The sequence below is a fragment of the Chaetura pelagica genome, unplaced genomic scaffold, assembly GCF_000747805.2.
Source record: "Chaetura pelagica isolate M959 unplaced genomic scaffold, ChaPel_1.0 scaffold10, whole genome shotgun sequence".
NCBI lineage: Eukaryota > Metazoa > Chordata > Aves > Apodiformes > Apodidae > Chaetura > Chaetura pelagica.
Genome location: NW_009952263.1, coordinates 2,508,512 through 2,528,804, shown reverse-complemented (window position 1 = coordinate 2,528,804; position 20,293 = coordinate 2,508,512).

Below are 20,293 nucleotides of genomic sequence, written 5' to 3'. Positions count from 1 at the left end.
CTGGGACATGAAAAGCCAGGATCACTAATAGAACAAAAGAAGGAGTGGTGACACAATAAAAGACTATTCAGAGGCAGGAACCTCTCTTGCTCCTCAGTTTTGATTAAACCCCAGAGCAGGCTTATCTTGTGTACTGAACAAAGAAAGGAGTCCTTTGGGAAAAAATGAGAAAGCCTTGATGGCACATAACTAATTAAAAACTAGTGGAAATCATGTATCCAATGAGAAGTCATTAAGAAAAACTTAAAACTGTGGATTCCTTACACATTGTAACCCAGTGTAGTTTCTTTCTTTCAAACAAACATCACATTCAAATTTAGCTGTTTCCAAGTGACTCACCTTTTTTACGTGCATCAAAAGTCTTTTAAATAACCTTCCTTAAAAAGAAAAGTAAAATTCCTCCTTTTTTAAAGATGTTAATTCTCAGAGCAGAGCTGTCATAGGAGGCAATTATGAAATCTCAAAGTAAAATTCATCTCTCAAAGGGTAAAAAGTAGTACAGTTACATAATTTAAAAGGTAGAGTAATAAAATAGTAAAAACACTGGCAACTTCTTTCTTAAACTCTTGGAAAGCTGTACAAATATTGATGTAGATGTAAGCATTCTAATTTATCTGGAAATTAGGAAATAGTTTCAGTTTCATTTCAGAGATGAACAATGGCACTAAGAGTAACTAATTAGCTCAGTGTCACTCAAGTATATAGTGGAATTGAATAGGGGATGCAGAAGCTGTGCTTGGCCACTGTTTTAAAAATGTAACTGAAAACTGCTCTGAAGTCACCTGCCTGTTTCCTAGATTGCATTCCATTCAGGAGTACTATCTATCCAGAAAATAGATCACTTTGTGCCTTCCATTGGCAAACAAAAGAAGTTACAAATCTGCCAATACAATACCTCAGTAATGAAACATACATAACATACAGTATAGAACAAATAAAAAGGCAAAGTTATGATGATGTTTTGTCATTTTCTTACCTGCTTTTTGTACTGCAGGTAAATGGGAACAAGGTTGTGTGGAAAGACAAAATGATTATAAGAAACGCAAAACAGAATCACCAGGATAAAATGAAATTCTAGTATGAAAGTGTGAATTATAATGAAGTGGAAGGAAGAAGATGGATACTTACATGCACTCATTTTTTGTCAATGCAGAACTGAATTTATTCTACAGCATAACATACCACGGTGATAAATAATCAGATTCTATCCTGTATCTCTTTCCTCTAAAAATGTGGTAATGTACACACAGGGCAATACTGTAACACAATCAGCAACATCCTAGACTAGCTTATCTGAAGGGGAAGTGTAAAGAGTGCAATTCACTGCCATTATGTTGAGACATTTCAACAGAGACACAAGAGAAATCATATAAAAAATGGAAGGTGAAACTTCCTTGATATGGCATCAGTCACTCTCTTTTTCTTTAAAATAGGTGATAAGCAATGAAACATACTTAATGTTATTTAATATCCTGTTTGTCACCATTATCCTGAATTTAGCAATCTATTTAACAGAGGATTTTTATCTTATTTGAATGTGACTCCTAAACCTAACGTGGCGCTTGTATGAGTCCAATCAATTGCTGAAGAACACAGCTTGTGGAGTAACTTTTGTATGGAAGTAGCTTTAAATTTACAGTTCTGGTATTTCCAGATTTCTGGTATTTCATATAAGTCTAAGTAACAGTAAGAATTCCAGCTCCATGTGATTGCACAACTTTACCCAATTACAAGACCAAAACACAGTGGGAAAGGTAAGAGATGCCTGGGACAACCTAAACATTGAACATCCCAGGACAATTCAGATCCTATAATCATAGAACCATAGAACTGTTTAGGTTGGAAAACACCTTTAAGATTATCAAGTTCAACCATTAACCTATCTCTACCAAGTCCACTGCTAAATCATGTCCCTAAGCACCATATATGCACAACTTTTAAACATGTCCAGGGATGATGACTCCATCACTTCCCTATGCAGCCTGTTCTAGTGCTTGACAACTTTTTATGTGAAGAAATTTTTCCTAATATCCAACCTAAATCTCCCTTGGTACAACCTAAGGCCATTTCCTCTCATCCTACTGCTTGTTACTTGTGGGAAGAGAGCGGCACTTGCCTCTCTAGAACCTCCTTTCAGGTAGTTGTGGAGAGCAATGAGGTCTCCCCTCAGCCTCTTTTACTCCAGACTAAACAGCCCCAGCTCCCTTAGCTACTTCTCGTAAGACTTATCCTCAAGACCCTTCACCAGCCTTGTTGTCTTTCTCTGTATCTGCTTCAGCACCTCAATGTCCTTATACTGTGGCACCCAAAACTGAACACAAAACTCAAGGTGCAGCTCCACCAGTGCCAAGTACAGGGGGACAATCATTTCTCTAGACCTGCTGGCTACACTATTCCTGATGCAGGCCAGGATGCTGTTGGATGCCTTGGCCATGTGGGCACATTGCTTAATCATATTCAACTGGCTGTTGACCAACATCCCCAGGTCTCTTTCTGCCAAGTAGCTCTCCAGCCACAATTCCCCAAGCCTGTAGCATTGCATGGGGTTGTTGTGGCCCAGGTGCAGGACTTGGCACTTGGTCTTGTTGAAGCCCATATCATTGGCCTCAGCCCATTGATCCCAGCTGTCCAGGTCTCTCTGAAGAGCTTTCCTACTCTCGAGCTGATCAACACTCCCACCTAACTTGATGTTATTTGCAAACTTACAGAGGGTTCACACTCAATCTCCTCATCAAGGTAATTGATAAAGATATCAAGCAGGAGTGGCCCCAGGACTGAGCCCTGGGGGACACCACTTGTGACAGGCTGCCAACTGGATTTAACTCTATTCACCACCACTCTCTAGTCCCAGCCATCCAGTCAGTGGTTGATCCAGCAGAGCATACACCTGTCCAAGGCTAGGGAAGCCAGTTTTTCCATGAGAATGCTGTGGGGAACAGCATCAAAATCTTTACTACAGTTCAGGAAGACAACACCTACAGCCTTTCCCTCATCCACCAAGTGGGTCATCTTGTTACAGAAGGAGATGAGGTTCATGAGGAAGGACTTGCCCTTCATGAACACGTGCTGGCTGATCACCTGGTTGGTTCTGTAAATGGTGTGTTATGGCACTCAAGATCATGAGCTTCCCTGGCACTGAAGTCAGACTGACAGGTCTGTAGGTCCCCAGATCCTCTTTCTGGCCTTTTTTGTAGATGAGCATGCCATTTGCCACCCTCCAGCCTGTTGGGACCACCCTGGTTAGCCAGGACTGCTGATAAATCATGAAGAGTGACTTGGTAAGCACACCCACCAACTCCTTCAGCACTCTCTGGTATAACCCATCTAGCCCCATAGACTTATGTATGTCTTGATGGTGAAGCAGGTGACTAACCATTTCCTCTTGAATTATGGAGGCCTCCTTCTATTCTCCATCCCTGTCTTCCAGTTCAAGGGGCTGCCTACCCATTAAAAAACTACTCCTGCTATTAAACACTGAAGCAAAGAAGGCATTAAGTAACTCAGCCAAAGCTCTCCATTCAGCTAGGCTGGTCTTCTTCCCTGATGGCTTGTCTTTAGGCACATGGTAATGGCCTGTTCCTGTACTTTTAAGGTTTCTTTCTTGAGGAGCACCTAGACTTCCTGGACACCTTTGTCCTTCAGGACGGCCTTCCAAGGGACACTCCCAGTCTCCCAAACAGGCCAAAGCCTGCCCTACAGAAGTCCAAGGTGGCAGTTTGGCTACCCCACCTCCCAACGTAAGTTCTTCTCTGTTAACAAGCAGCAGATCCAGGAGGGCATCTTCTCTTGTTGACTTCTTCACCAGCTGCATCAGGAAGTTATCTTGCATGCACTCCAAGAACCTTTGGGACTGTTCCCCCTCTGTCGTATTATATTTCCAGCATACACGTGGGAACTTGAAGTCCTTGACAAGAGCAAGATGTAGTGATCACCAAACTTCTCCCTACTGTGTATGGAGTATTTCATCAGCCTCATCATCATGATTGGGTGATCTGAAACAAACATTCAACCTAATATTTGCCTTGTTGGTCTTCCCTTTGATTTTTATCCATAAACAGTCAACCCTATCATCTCCATCAATAAGTTGTAGATATCCTTAGCCCTCCCTGACACAGAGGACCACCCCACTGCCTTGCCTTCTCTCCCATCTGTTTTGAGAAGCTGGTAGCTGTCAATTGCAGCACTGCAGTCATGTAAGTCACCCCACCACATTTCTGTGATGGCAGCTGTATCATGGTTTTCTCACCACACAGTGGCCTCCAGTTCCTCCTGCTTGTTGCCCATGCTGCATGCACTGGTACAGAGGCACTTTAGCTGGGCTAATGATCCTGCCACCTTCTCGGAGGGAGAAGCCCCAATTCCTACCAGACTATTCTCAGATGCTTCTATAGTTACCAGCCTCTCAACTCTTGTCTTTGCTGCCACATGGATCTTTATCCTGCATCACCATTGAGACAGCTGACTGAAAGACCTTACTACCACACTGTCCCAGAGGTATTGACATGCTGCTTATAGTCTCCTCACCACCAAGCCTGGTTTTATCTCCATCCTACTTCAAATCTAGTTTAAAGACCTTTCCATGAGTCCCGCTAGTTCTTGCCCCAGCATACTTTTACCTCTTGAGATACATATTCCCCATCTGTTGCTAGCAAGCCTGGTGTCTTGTAAAGCAGCCCACGGTCAAAAAAAAGAAAATTCCACTGGTGGCACCAACCTCTGAGCCACATGTTTATCAGGTGTGTTTTCCTGTTCCTTTCAGTATCCCTCCCTGCCACTGAAAGGATTGAGGAAAACACTACCTGTGCTCCCGATCCTTTGATCAATCACCCCAGAGCCCTGACATAGTTTTTAATCACTTTTGGGCTTCTATCTGCAATCTCACCACTGCCAACCTGCATGACCAGAAGTTGGTAATAATCAGAGGGCAGTACCAGACTAGGTAGCTTACTATTAATGTCTCTTAGCTGGGCCCCAGGGAGGCAGCAGATCTTCCTGTGGGCTGGGTCTGGCTGGCATATCGGGCTCTCTGTTCTCCTCAGAAGGGAATCTCCCACAACAATTACTCTCCTTTTATCCATAATAGAAGCAGTCATGTATTTTACCTATCATCAACAATGAACGCACAGATTTTTCTAGCCTTATATATAAAGCCTCCTGGTTGCTACTTTGCATTGCAATAGGGCTAGATAATAACAGAATGATGTGTGGAAAATATTTTGGTTTGTTTTAATGCTAATGTAAAGTTTTGACAGAACCCATACACCGAGGCCAAAAGGGTCTGTATTTTTAAAACTTATGTCAAATTTTCATTTGCACTATGTAGAAAAATAACACACCCACAAACATTCCTTTGCTATTATTTTTGCCATTCACCTAAAGAAAAAGGCAGATTCTGAAGTGCATTGTAGTTGGAATCACATGGATCTTAACAGGTTCAGAAGCAAATGTTGATGTTCAGGTAAAAAGGAAATGAGAAACAGAGCTATAAAGGCTATCAATGTAGAAATTTGCAAACAGAGAGAGCTCGTTAAGGCTTTATCTGGAGCTATGTGATTTATTTTTGTTTTTAATTTGCCCATTTTAGAGGAGGAAATTTTTATCTTAAAAAAATGAACACCAATTTTTAAAAGTCCACTACATGAAAGATTTTTCTTAGTGTGTTCTAAATGCTGTACAGATTCTCAGTCATCCTGTATTGTCTCAGTTCTCCTCTTTATGCCTCAGCAGAACACTGTCAAGGAGAATCATATATAGATAAATTCACAGAAAAAATTACCTTCTATACTCAGAAGATATTAATAAATTTGATAATCTTGATTTATACAAAGCAGTGGTAGTTTTTTTTTACTTTTTGCACAAATAATTGCAGTTTATTTTTAAAAACTCAAGAGCTTTTCATATTGTGACAGCAAAGCCTCTCATCTTTTGAATAAAACCTCTAAAGGATAACTCATTGTATTCCTTTTTATTAGCACCCAATAATGCTAAAGTTAAGAACATTCTCATTACATTGCAGATGAAATATAATCTGCAACCATTGTGTGGATTCAAAAACCACACAATCTACTAGAGAAAAATCATATCAGAAAATGGAAAACAGGAAATAACTTCTGTATCAGACAAGGAGCTAAAATAGTTGTTCTTTAGAAACGTGAACAAACCAGGTGTTTTACCTACAATCTCATGGAATTGGATTTATTTTCTGAGCAAGTTAAAAGATCATTAATTTACACAATATTTAAAAACTGGAATTCTGAAAGAGAAGCATGCAAGAGCAAGCACCTCCTAGTCAACATCGTGCCAATGAAGGTATTATATCTTTTACTATAGCTTACAACTCCACAGAGAAGATAACTAAACCAACTCATGCTCCTGATCTGTTACTCTTTCATATTTCAGATAAGTGCAATCAAGTGCATCTCAATAGAAGGGCTGCGTCTTTCTCAGTCTCTGCACCTGGAAAGCTTTCACCCAGCAGAAATTTCATTAAAATTAGTATATTTCTGCAGAAAGTTTTAGTTTTAATACATTATCATTTTTTAAAGGAAAATTTCATCAGAAAGCTCATGATCTGAATTCTTGAGCATTCTCATGGCAATTAATATATTATTATGATACCATTTTTCATTAATTTTCTTCCACACAGAGGTTATAATGCATTCTTAATAAACCAGTCATCCAAGATAGACAGAAAGACAGACATTTCAAGGAGTATTAAAACTGCCTATCACAGTGCACAAAGAGAACTTAAGAGCCTACTAAGGAATCCATATTCAGGAAAAATTAGCTATTCACAGTATATATTATCCACAGTCTGTAAGAGTTGGCTGTAAGTGGAGAGTTAGCAGCACTACTTAATTTGGTCATCTGTAATCCCAAAACAGAGTTATCCATTTTCTGACTAGGTTACACATCGGAACAGTCTTGTACAGTGTATACTGGATCTGTCAGAACTTTCTCATTGTTAAAAATCCACAACATGCCTCCAAATACTTCTTTGGCACCTGATTGGAACACCTAAGTCCATAATGTTAATAAAATAGTCCAGAGACAGTTCTCTGGCTCTAAGGCCATGTGGCATTTGACTCTGAGTCTCTCTAGGCCCCATAAATTGCCCCTCTGACCACAAAATGTAACTACTTTTAATTGCGTGTTCTTTTCAGTTCAAATCACCTGAAATAACATGGTGTTCTGGTTTGGTTTGGTGGGGTTTTTGGTAGCTAGGGAAGGGCCCCAGGAGTGGCTCCAATAAGATGCTGAGAAGCTCCCCCTGCTCCAAACCCAGCCAAGGAGTCATTAAAGGGACCCCAGCCATTAACATACAAAAGAACAGCTATAACACCTGACCAGACAGGCGCTTAAAGGAGAAGAGCTGTGCTGGAGAGGGAGAGTGGTGCTGGTGGTTGGTGAGGAAGAAGGGGAAGAAGGTGCCCAAGCAGAATTTTCCCTGCAACCCATGGTGAGATGGCAGCTGTGCCCCTGCACTCGTGGAGGAACATGGTGGAACATTCTCTGAAGCTGCCAGGAGGGGTGAGCTTGGCCAGTGGACTTGCATTTTGTGGCCAGTGGATTTGCTGCCAGTGGACTGATTGAGCAGCTTTGGAAGACCCCAGCGCCAGGGGAGTTTGTTCCCAAAGCAGCCTGTGACTCTGTGGGAAGCCCAGACGGGAACAGCTCTGGATCTCATGGAATGGACTCATGAAGGAGAGATTCGTGGAGGACTCTCTGCCATGGGAGGGACCCTGAGGGGAAGCAGGGAAGGACTGTAAGGAATCCTTCTTCCTGAGGAGGAAGGAGCAGCAAGAACCACCAGCCTGTGAACTGACTCTAAACCCCAATCCCCTGTCCCCCTGTGCCGCTGGGGGGAAGGAGGGAGAGAAACTGGGAACAAGTGATTTGGGCCCCAGGAGGAAAGGAGAGGTGGGGTAACATGTGCAAGCCCTGCTCTTTGTGTTGTCTGTGTCCTGTGTGTGTTTGATTAGTGTGAGATTAAATTATTATTTTTTCCCCATATTGAGTCTGTTTTGCCCAGGACCTTAATCAGTGAAGAACCCTCCTTGTCCTTTGTCTCGACGCATGATCTTTGTCCTCCTCATCCCAGAGTGTGTGTGATGGGGGGTGAGAAACCGAGTGAGCAGCCATGGAGCTGTTCCTGTGTTGTGTTCGGCTCAAATGAGGACATTATTGGCAAAGGAACCAGGACACATGGCTGTTCTCTCTATTCAATTTTAAATTTAAAAACAGGACTTAAATATTCCTTCTGTAATAATTTTTGTCAAACTGAAACAGCAGAAAAAAAAAAAAAAGTGTATGTATTTTTGTATACTACTGCTGTGGTTGGTAGCTGTACTGTAATTAAAAATTGTTAATTGTTCTATTACAACTGTCTAATTCACAGGTTTTATCATTTAGCCTTAAAAGATAATGGCTTCATTTTACTTCATTTACTTGAGTGAGTCACCCTGACTTGTGAAAGGAGTGCTGTTAATGAGTCACATAAATACACATGTGGAATTGGCCTCAAATTGAAAATAAGATTTACAGTGTAAACTTTAGCTGAAAGCCACATTTCTTTCTTTCCTTCCTGCTACTTGTAAATGAAAAAGAACAGCTTCATCTGGACCAAAATTAAGCCATGTAGATGCTCTCAGTTAACAAAATATTTGTTTTCAGAATGAAATAGGAAATTTATCAAGTGAGCAGTCATTAGATGTTTATGATTTATTTTTTTAAATCTTCAAATGTAGCTCAGGTGTTTATCTTTGATCATGATTAGTGGTCAGCACCCTTGTAAAGGAAAATCCAAATAATGTTACTGCAACCCTTTCATGACAAGCTGAGTTAATACTCAATAAAGCCCCAAACACTTCAATTCCAGTAGCAATTGGTCAGATCCAAAATATGTGTTTATTTCTGGATAATGCCTGTATTTCATTATTTTTAGCTGGCAAATCATAGAATCATCAAGGTTGGAAAAGACCTTCAAGATCCAACCATCCACCCTACAATCTCCAATCACTAAACCATCTCCTGAAACACCACACCCACCCGTTTTTTTAACATCTCCAGGGACAGTGCCTCCATCACCTCCCAGGGCAGCTTGTTCCAATGCCTCACCACTCTTCCTGTGAATAAGTTTTTCCTAATATCCAGTCTCAACCTCTCCTGTTGCAACTTGATCCCATTTCCTCTTGTCCTATCGCTACTCACTAAATCAGAGGGTTTACATGTTACGATTGTCTATTTGACCATCGAAGGCCTGGTTTTTTTCACAACAACCTGTGCATCACACTACAAAAGAAATTATGTCATTTTGATGTTTATGCAGTGCCTCTACCATGGGATTTCCCAGCTCCAAAATGTACCCCTTGCACTTAACACTCCATGCTCTGTAGCATTGTATTTTTCCTGCAACATTGTTCTTTTAGATACTACGTCAAAGGATATGATAGTGCATCAACAGAAATGCTAAGTCACAAACCACAGTGAAGAATGATATTTCTTTGAGGGTCATCTACTCCAGGCTACTAAGGCAAATAAAATAATCCAGCTTCTTCTGCTGAAACAAACAAGAGAAATGAACGTACATCACAGAAGCTAGGAAGAAGTTTGTGCATCAAAACCAGTGACAGAAGCACTGGAGAGCTGATGCAAAGGAGTACAAGTCAATTACGATTCCATTGATTTACCTCACTTTGAGCTGCTTATGTTAACGGAGATATTGAATTCATAAAACTAGATCAGGGTTTGTAACGGCAAAGTTTCATCCTGATGAGCTAAAATCCTGCCATGATAAGCCAATCCCCCAATTCTTCTAGCAATGCAGGAAACTGCTTTTATCAACATATCAATTTCAGACCACAGAAAACTTTCAAGACAGGATCCAAACATTAAAAAGGTACAAGAAACCACAGATAGCACCACAAAATTAAAATATGACAGAAAACAACATGAAGGAAAGTTTGATACATGTCACGGGTGAAAAATGAGAAGGATAGGTCCTAAATTAAATTAATACTTCATCAGGAAACAGAAAGGGCAATGATTTTGACCTGGAGGCAAAGAAAAGCTGGATACTGGGAATGCAAGTGTGAGATGGTAATGACCGCAGAGGAGGTAGAAATAAAACCCAAGGGCTTCATCAACAATAGAGTATCTCCAGTTTCCAAGCTGATATTCTGAAAGACTTACCACATGCATTCACATGAAAAACTTCTAATAAACATCTAAAGTTTTTATGTGAGGAGGTAGAATCAATTATTGAGCTTGTGTTTATGAAGCAGTGGGGACAGAAAAAGTGATCCAGGCAGTTACTGCACTATTTGGACCTCAGTGGAACACAATGCATTCAAACAGATAATGCTGGCAGACAGAAATAAATACAAAATGGATTCAAAGGCAGATAAGTCCATACTAAACTTGACAGAATTTTTTTAAGAGAGCTGGCTTCAAAAGAAAACCCTTAGATGTTCTTTATCTGGACTTCAGTAAAATAGCTGATACAGGGCTATGTGGGAAATTAATAAATAATGCTAGAGAAGAAAGAGGTAAGAGGAACTGTTAGATGAGTGTTGCTAAAGGGAAAATGGAAACCGTGTGTTGGATAGTTGACAGAGTTGAAAGGGGCAATTTGACACTGGAGGGAGCTTAATGTTAGTTACTCGAGGATCAGGTCTGAGGCCAATTCTTTTTAAAAGTTTTTTTCATTATCATAGCGCAAAAATGAGTGGTATGATGACATGAAGCAAAGAAGTGTCGTCAATGCAAAACAAAATCAAGTCATGGCAGAGAAAAATTGGAATGATCTGAGGACAAGAGTAATGAGAAAAGAAGTTTGGACTGTAACACTATATACTTGAGGACCTAATTGCAAATGTCTCTGCAGTAAATGTAGGAAATCATTAGTGGAAAAATACTGAACAAAAGGATCTATTTTGGCCATGAGGCACAGATTTACCAGGAAACTAGAATGTCCTTCCTCTCTTGCACCAGCATTTATCTGAGAGCAAGTACAGTGCATGTACTCCCACTGAATGTGATGAAATTTCAGCTGTTCAGCTGCCTACACCCCCTGTCAGATCACAGTATGCGTAAGGGTTGAGCACAGAACAACTATGAGCAATGCAGCTGTGGTAAGAATGAAGACAAAATCAGGAGGTATTATAAGAGGTATTTTCTGTGAACAGGGAGAACCATGTATGCCATTATAGAAGGTATTGGTAATCAGTGACAATTTCAGTCACTCATTTAAAAAAAAAGGAAGACAAACAGGAAGAAGTGGAGAGAGGCTACTAGAAAAAGCATGAGAGTTATGGGTGATGTAATAGCAGAGCTCTGAAGTTGACATTGCAGGAAATCTTGGCTAATTCTTTTTTCTTGGGTTGAAATCAGCAATCTTTGTTAGCCTGTTTCTGTTTTAAGTAAAGTGACAGTCTTGCACTAGAAGAAAAAGTTAGTTTGTTTTGTTTGTTGTTTTTTAAAGTTTCACAACAGCACAGGTATCTTAAACAGGCTTTTAAAGTGAAGCTTTAGATTTATATTTACAACTTGATGTAGATCCAAGATTACAGAGATAGAAAATATATATTTAAAATAACAACCCTGTTTGCATGCTTTTTCTTTCATACCATTGTAGATGAGTGCATTGTATCATTGTGCACACAAAGAATCAATAACTCAACAACAGAGTGACATATTTATTGTATTCTGCAAGAAGGGCAATTATCATCATCACATCATAATATAGTCCCATAAAGAAAGATTCTCTCAGCCTGAGCCAATACATAGAAACATAATATCTTCAAAGACTTTTTCTAGCATCATATTCTAAAATTTCCACGGTTAAGCAAACAAACAAACAAACCCCAACCAAAACAAAATTTTAAAAAAGAAATAACATTCTTTTAAAAGTGTTCTTTCCACAGGCAGATAATTTATACCACAGTTTAAACTTTCTTCCTTGGTAAGAAACTGTTTGAAGTCATATTAATGCCTGAAGTTCCTGACAGCCCAAAAATTTATATCCTGGATGCTAGCCATTCCTTTGCATATTTCTGATACAAGTTATCATTGTTGCCCTTGTGTGCTAAACATCCCTGTAAAGTGGGAAGACCCCTCTAGAAATATGGACCATATATGACTTGTCAAAACAATTGAGTCTGGCTGCTCTCTTCTCTTGTGAAAGAAAGCAGCGAGGACTGGGGTAGATCAACAATTCTGGAGGTAGCAATGAAGAATAGCCAAAGCTTTCCTTGATAGATATGAACAAACTTATGCTGCATCGTGAATCAGCAGTATTTCCATTGCTTCAAGAAAGCATCAGATCTAGCAAGCTTAATGTTAAGTAAATCCAATGCCATAAGGATTAATTTAAGTGCAAGTGCAAATCCTCTGGTCAGCCCATTATGTGCTGGCAGGTAACCATGGAAGAGCCATGGCACACGACTCCAGTGCTTTCATAAGAAGCTGTGTGGCAGCCATATCAGAAACACTGGGCATCACCAACATAACTAAAAAAAAAGCAAAAGAGATTGCACACATATTAAGTCACCAATCTAGTGTTTACACCACTACAATTCAGTTTTGCTCTACAAGAGATTCTCTGTGGCCCAGGACAAATCATCTCAGGTTTCCACAGCATCAATTCTGTTCACTAGATTAGGGGCATGATAATACTTCACTGCCATAGAAGCCTCTTGTAAGGATCAATACATTAATGATTCTCAAATATTCAGATCATATATTTTTGGGTTATTACCCAAGGTAGGAAGAAATGTCAGATCCTTTATTAATCCCATGAAGTTCATTGCCTCAGATTTGGAGGCAGTGAGGTCACATTTATGTAAAAAGGATTTCCTGCTATCAGTTTTAAACTGAAAGACTATGATTTCACTGGGAACCCTTTGTTCTTGTGTTCTGAGACAGTTAAATTGGTGCACCCTCTTGACCTTCTCTAAACTATTAATAATTTATACAGCTCTTTCATTTCACCTCTTATTCATCTCTGCTATTACGTAAATACCCTAATCTTTTTAATCTCTGCATGTATGAAACTCTTTCTGTGCCTCTAATTACTCTCATTACTATTCCATATTTCCTATTTCACTTACAGTCTAAGTGAAATAAAGTGAATAACAGTAATGCATATTCAAAATGAAAAGATAGTGTTGCTTTATGTAAGATATTTATAATACATTTGATTTATTTCTAAGTTTCAGAGTCCGCCCTTTTTTTTTTCACCCACCTTGTGTGTGCAGATGTTTTCAATAGGAAGTCCAGAGCAACAATATAGTCTTTCCTCTGAATATGACTGCTCTTCACTTAGGACTTCTCAGGGTATGCAAGCAGTTCTAATACATTTTTTTCGAATGTCCATTAATGGTCTTTTACTTCATCAGCTGCTGTTGGACTACAGGTTTCTAAACTGTAGATCCCGGCATTCTTCACTGTTTGGTTTAGTGGTCAGGGTGAACCAAAAATCAGAGAACAGAATTGCTCTCTGTTACTCACTTCCACCCTTCCAAGGGAAGATAAAAGGGGAATAAGGAAGAGAGACTTTATGTTGAAAGTTGAAATTAGTACAGTTTTACTGGAACAAGGAACAGATAGCAAGACATGGGATGAGGAACAAATTTATACAAAACCCAATCTCAATCATCACATATATAAGTGTCCAAAGGTCCCTTGTGGCAGAGACCACACCAGAAAAGGGTCCACAGCTCTTTCCAGCATCCAATGGAATTGGATCCTGCGAAGCACATGGCAAGCCGATGACAAAGCAGGAACCTCTCCCCAAGACTACCAAGCACACCAAAGCAGGGAGGAAGATGAGAGAAGGAATAGAGAAGATTTCTGGTCCTCCTGGCTTTTATAGAATATGGCAGGGAATGGGAGGGAATACTGACCCCTCTCTGTTCTCCCAGATCCCTCAGGATTCTAACACTCTCTTTTCAGGTTCTCCTATTAATACCATAAAAGTAACCTGGGTCCCCTCAAACCATAACATGCACCCTGGTGTTCACTCTCGTTTGATTTTATTTATTCTGTCTCTACCGTGTCAGCACAGCTGTTTCCTGAGCTTTGCTCAAAAATCCTGTGTTTTCTTCAATTCCGTTTCTGTCACTTAAATCCTAGAATAATAGAACGTTTTGGGTTGGAAGGGACCTCATTCCAAACTCCCTGCATGGGCAGAGACACTTTACGCTAGACTAGATTGCACAAAGCCCTGTCCAACCTGGCCTTGAACACTTCCAGGGAGGGGGCATCCACAACATCCCTGGGCAACCTGTTCCAGTGTCTCACCACCCTAGCAGTAAAGAATTTCTTCCTAATGTCTAATCTAAATATACCCTCTTCCAGTTTAAAACCACTACCCCTAATCCTATCACTACACATGCTGGTAAAAAGTCCCTCCCCAGCTTTCCTGTAGAGTCCCTTCAAATACTGGAAGGCTGCTATAAGGTCTCCTCGGAGCCTTCTCTTCTCCAGGCTGAAGACTCTCAGCCTGTCAATAATTAGTAACTCACTGTATCTTGTACTGCTGCCTTATGCCATTTTTTTGCATGAACCAAAACCCAGTCATCTGGGCACAATGAAAAGACCTTTGCTCATCTATTGGGCTGGTCTGTCTGTTTAGCTTGGCATTCCCTTATCTGCTCCCACAAGCTCTCTTGCCTGTCTGTTGGGATCTTTCTCCTTTCTGTTTGCCTTTCTCTCTGTTTTAAATCAAGTCTCCTGACTGTCTTGATTGCCAACTGCACCATGCCATCATTTTGTGTTACCCATGAAAAGGTGCCCTAATGCTCAAAGTCCTGTTGATGCTGACTTGGTTAAATTCAGCTGCAGTGCAGTATGGACCGTTGCCTGATTACAGTAATCTCAGGCCAAACACATACCTTGCAAAACACACTTGGGGCTCCCTAGTTAGAGCTCTTGCCTGTGTAAAGACTGTATTGCATACTGTCTTTGAATTAATCATCATGCCCTCAATCAGGTATTTGTCTGCCAAGCATACAGACTCTCTAACTGCTCTTAATGACATCTGTAATGTCATTTATGATGTGTCATCCACTTAATATCAACACTTAAGATTATAACTCATCTCTCCACAAACAAAATATCTTGATCACACAACACATCCATCATCTCATACGAGAGATAGCTTCATGTGGTACTTACTCCTCACAATCTGGTAAATGCCAGAGTATCTTTTACGCTCGCTAAGCCTCACTTTCAGTACAGTGTTTTACTAGACATAGCAAGAAGGAGTGCACACATGACTCAAGAAAAGAAGCAAATATAATACAGTTCATACAGTTCACTGCTGGAATCCATCTGAGAGGTGTATGCATTGTGTTCGGGAAAGCCAGTTCAGTATTTGCTACTGGTAGTGACTCTTGCTCCATGTTGTAGTTTCATAGTTCACAACACTCAGTAATCCGAGTGTACTCAGAATGCAGCTTCTCTGATGAGCTGGCTTACAGTGTGGGTACTTAGAGGTGAGCTGATGAAAATGTTTGTTTGCAAAAATCTCAGTCTGTAATTCTTCTTCTAATAGTCATTTTTTGTGTCTCTTGATGCTCTCTAAAAACTTCCGTAAGCTGCTGCCTTAGCAGCCAGAGTGTCCTCAGTTTACAGCAGGACAATTACTTTTGGCAAATACTTCAACTATAGTGTTTTCATTTTTCAAATGTCTCTTCTTGGACCCATGACTCTTCTTATGCTGCATTACTATGAATTAAAACCTGCTCCAAAGGCTATTGGTAAGATCATGCAGTGCCTAAGAAGACAGTTACTAATCCCTATAGATCATTGGCTCCCCTCATACACATCTGTCTTACATATTCTTAATAGCATCTCAAGGCCTCATCATTATTTCCTCGAAGTCTATCGAGTTCATTCCCCTCACCTTCTTTTTGCCCATCTTTTCACTAATATTCTCTTTCCAGTACCTGGTTATAAATTGTTGCACTTGGATATTATGGACCAGCATTGATTGTTCCTTGATGCCTCATTTACCTTCAAGAACGTCATCAGTACTAGGACTTGTTCTAGCAGTTGTTTCAATTGACATTAGAACTCCTTTGAGGATGGACAGATACTTATGGCCATGAGTGCTAGCCCAATGATAACAGTAAAGGTAGTTGCATTGTCTTAGCATGCCAAGACTTGTACTTAACTTCAAATAAAATGGTACTTTTATCCTAAAACAGATCTTACATCCTCAGTCTTTGGATAAGCCCAATGACTTCTTTTCAGTGTGACTTCAGGTCTGCAGGTTCTGATGATACCTGAGGAGTCCCTCATTTCATGTAGAGATAGATTACCACTGTAGTCTGATGTCAGTAATCGCCATACATAGTATGTTAGCTCATTGATGTATTTGCCACTTCCATTCTGTGAGGAGTTTAAAGTCATTTCATTTCCTCTCATAGTAAACATGGGAATGTAGCTTTAAAATAATCCTGCACTGTAGGTATTCTTTTCCTTTAAATATGTTATCAGTCCCCTATTTGGATGCTGGTAAACAGTTTTCATTTCTCTCTTTCATCAAGTATTACATTGCTATTCAACACTGAGAGGTACACCTGCATTTGGAATACTGGAAATTCTAACAGATAACACATAATCGGGGGAGGAGGGTTCTTATTATAGTGTGCATTCACTCCACTGACTTCAGAAAGGTTTTAGTATCTTTCTTTTATTTGGTAGACACCCTACTTAAATCTAACCATTTATCAGTCTCACTTACCAGCTGGCATTATAATGCAGCTGAAATTTATTGACTGACAGTCCAACAACACATGAATATATGTATATTAGCTTTGGGGTTGCTTACACATGGCAGGTATCTCTTCTATAGGCTTCCTTCATTACTCATCCCACTGCTTATCACTCCTATGATAGTTTCAGTTTGGGGGTAAGAAGTATTTCTAGTCCTCAGCCCTGCCCACAGACTGGCTTTTTTCTGCATTCATGTGCCCTAGATCACAGTATCAGCCTCAATGTTTTCTACTTCCTGGCTTTATTTAATTTGAGCTTGTAGATCAGTGTTGTTTTTCTAGTATCCACTATTGCTCGGGTAGTTCCCTTGGACAATGCAATAGTTATTGGTTACTTAAAATCATGTTGTTGTGCTGGATGTGTGCCTCTTGACACTCCATCCTGTGAGAACCTTGTCTCTCACATACAAATCTGTCATTAACATGAAATCTTTAATGTTTCCAGAGTTTCATAAAGCTGCAAGAGTTCTCAGCTCTTGGTATAATTATTTCTTCTTCCTCTTGGCTTTTTTAAAGTAGAAAATAGAAAAATAGCATGGAATGATGGAGTTGTCAGAGTTGGAAGGGACCTGTAGAGATCATCTAGTCCAACTCCCCTGCTAAAGCAGGATTCCCTAGAGCACATTACTCAGGACTGCATCCAGGCGGGTCTTGAATATCTACAGAGAAGGGGACTCCACAACCCCCCTGGGCAACCTGTTCCAGTGCTCTGTCACCCTCACCATAAATTAAGTTTTTTCTTCATATTTAAACAGAACTTCCTGTGTTCCAGCTTGTGCCATTGCCCCTTTTCCTGTCACTGGGAACTACTGAAAAGAGTCTGGCTCCATCCTTCTTGTACAGACCCTTCAGATACTTACAGGCACTAAAAAGGTCTCCCCTCAGCCTTCTCTTCTCCAGGCTAAACAGTCCCAGCTCTCTCAGCCTTTCCTCATAAGAGAGATGGTCCAATCCCCCAGTCATCTCTGTTGCCCTCCACTGGACTTTCTCTAGTAGTCCTCTGTCTCTCTTGAGCTCAGAAGCCCAGAACTGGATGCAGTGTTCCAGATGTGGCCTTACCAGGGCAGAGTAGAGGAGGAGAATGACCTCTCTGGACCTAATGGCCACACTCTTTGTCATGCACCCCAGGATTCCATTGGCCCTTTTGGCACTAAGGGCATGTTGATGGTTCATGGATAATTTACTATCTACCAGAACTCCCAGATCCTTCTCCTCAGAACTGCTATGCAGCAAATCCACCTCTAACCAATATTGGTGCATGGTGTTCTTCCTCCCCCAGGTGCAGAACCCTACACTTCCCCTTATTGAACCTCATTAGGTTCTTCTCTGCCCAGCTCTCCAGCCTGTCCAGGTTACACTGGATGGCAACACAGCCTTCTGGAGTGTCAGCCACCCCTCCCAGTTTGGTATCATCAGCAAGCTTGCTGAGAATATACTCTGTCCCCTCATCCACGTCACTGATGAGTATGTTGAACAAGAGCGGAGGAAGTATTATCCTTTGGGGGACACCACTGGTTACAGACCTCCAACTTGACCTGTTAATCACAATCCTCTGAGTCCTTTCACACATCTAGCCCACATCTTAATGATGATGTTATGGGAGACAGTGTCAAAAGCCTTGTTGAATTCAAAATAGATGACATCTGCTGCTCTCCCCTCATCCAGCCAACCAGTTATGTTATCATAGAAAGCTAGCAGATTGGTCAAGCATAACTTTCCCTTGGAAAATCCATGTTAACCACTCCCAATAATGTTCTGTTCTTCAATGTGTTCAGAGATGAGATCCAGAATGAGTCACTCCATCACCTTCTCAGGGATAGAGGTGAGACTAATCAGCCTGTAGTTCCCTGGGTCATCTTTCTTGCCCTTTTTGAAGACTGGAATGATATTTTCCTTCCTTCAGTCCTCAGGCACCTCTCCTGTTCTCCAAGACCTTTCAAAGATGAGGGAGAGTGGCACAGCAATAACATCTGCCAGCTCTCTCAGCACTCACAGGTGAATCCCATCAGGGCCCATGGACTTATGGGTGTCCAGTTTGGCCAAGAAGTCTTTAAGCTGGTCCTCCTCTACCAAGATAAAGTCTTCCTCTTTCCAGATCTTTCCTCTTGCCTCCAGGGTCTGGGATTCATGAGGGACAGCCTTAGAAGTGAAGACTGAAGCAAAGAAGATATTCAGTAACTCTGCCTTCCCTGTGTCTTCCACCATTAGGGCACTCACCTCATTCATTAGCAGGCCTACATTTTCCTTAGTCTTCCTTTTTCTGTTGATAAACTGAAAAAAATCTCTTGTTATCTTTAACTGCAGTGGCCAAGTTGAGTTCTGCTTGAGCCTTGGCCCCTCTAACTTTCCCCCTGCACAGCTTCACTACATCTTGGTATTCCTCCTAAGTTGCCAGCTCCCTTTTCCAAAGGCCATAAACTTTCCTTTTGTTCATGAGGTCCAGCCAAAGCTCTCTATTAAGCTAGGCTGGTCTTCTTCCCCATTGGCTCATCTTTCAGGTCCTGGGGATGGCCCTCCTTGTGCCTTTTAAAGTTCCTCCTTGAAGTATGAACAGCCTTCCTGGTCTCCTTTGCCCTTCAGGACTGTCTCCCAAGGGACACTCTCAACCTGCAAAACAGGCAAAAGTCTGTCCTTTGGAAGTCCAAGGTGGCAGTTCTGCTGGCTTCCCCCCTCGCTTCTCCAAGAATTGGGAACTCTGTGATCATTCTGTGATCCCTCTGCCCCAGATGACCTCCAAATTTTACACCCCCCACAAGACCTTCCCTGTTAACAAGCAGCAAATCCAGCAGGCACTTTCCCTAGTTTGCTCCCTCATGAGCTGTGTCAGGAAGTTGCTTTCCACACACTCCAGGAACCTCCAGGACTGTTCCCTCTCTGTTGTGTTATATTTCCAGTAGACATCTGGGAAGGTGAAGTCCCCCATTAGAACAAGGGCTGGTAATTGTGAGACCTCTGCCAGCTGCTTACAGAATGTTTCATCAGCATCTATATCCTGGTTGGGGGGGTCTATAACAAATTCCCATCATGATGTCTGCCTTATTGGCCTTCCCCTTGATTCTTACCCATAAACACTTAACACTATCATTCACAATGTTAAGTTCTAGGTATTCAAACCTATCCCTAACATAGAGGGCCACCCCACCACCTCTCCTTTCTAGCCTATCCCTTCTGAAAAGTTGGTGGCCATTAATTGTAGCACTCCAGTTGTGCGAGTCTTTGTACCATGTTTCTGTGATGGCAGCTATATCATAGTTTTCTTGCTGTACAATGGCCTCCAGCTCCTCATGTTTGCTGCCCATTCTGCATGCATTGGTGCAGATGCACTTAAGCTGGTGTCCTGGTTTGAGCCAGGATGAAGCCAATTTTTCTTTTTACTGATTTTTTTTCCTTCAGTGAGCTTTCTTGTAACTAGCAACAGTGTGTTCTGCTAGGCTGAAAAGACAGTGGAATGTTTTTCTAACTACTGAGGCTTCAAGGCTGCACCTGCACTCTGCCGGCTCAGACACTGTGGG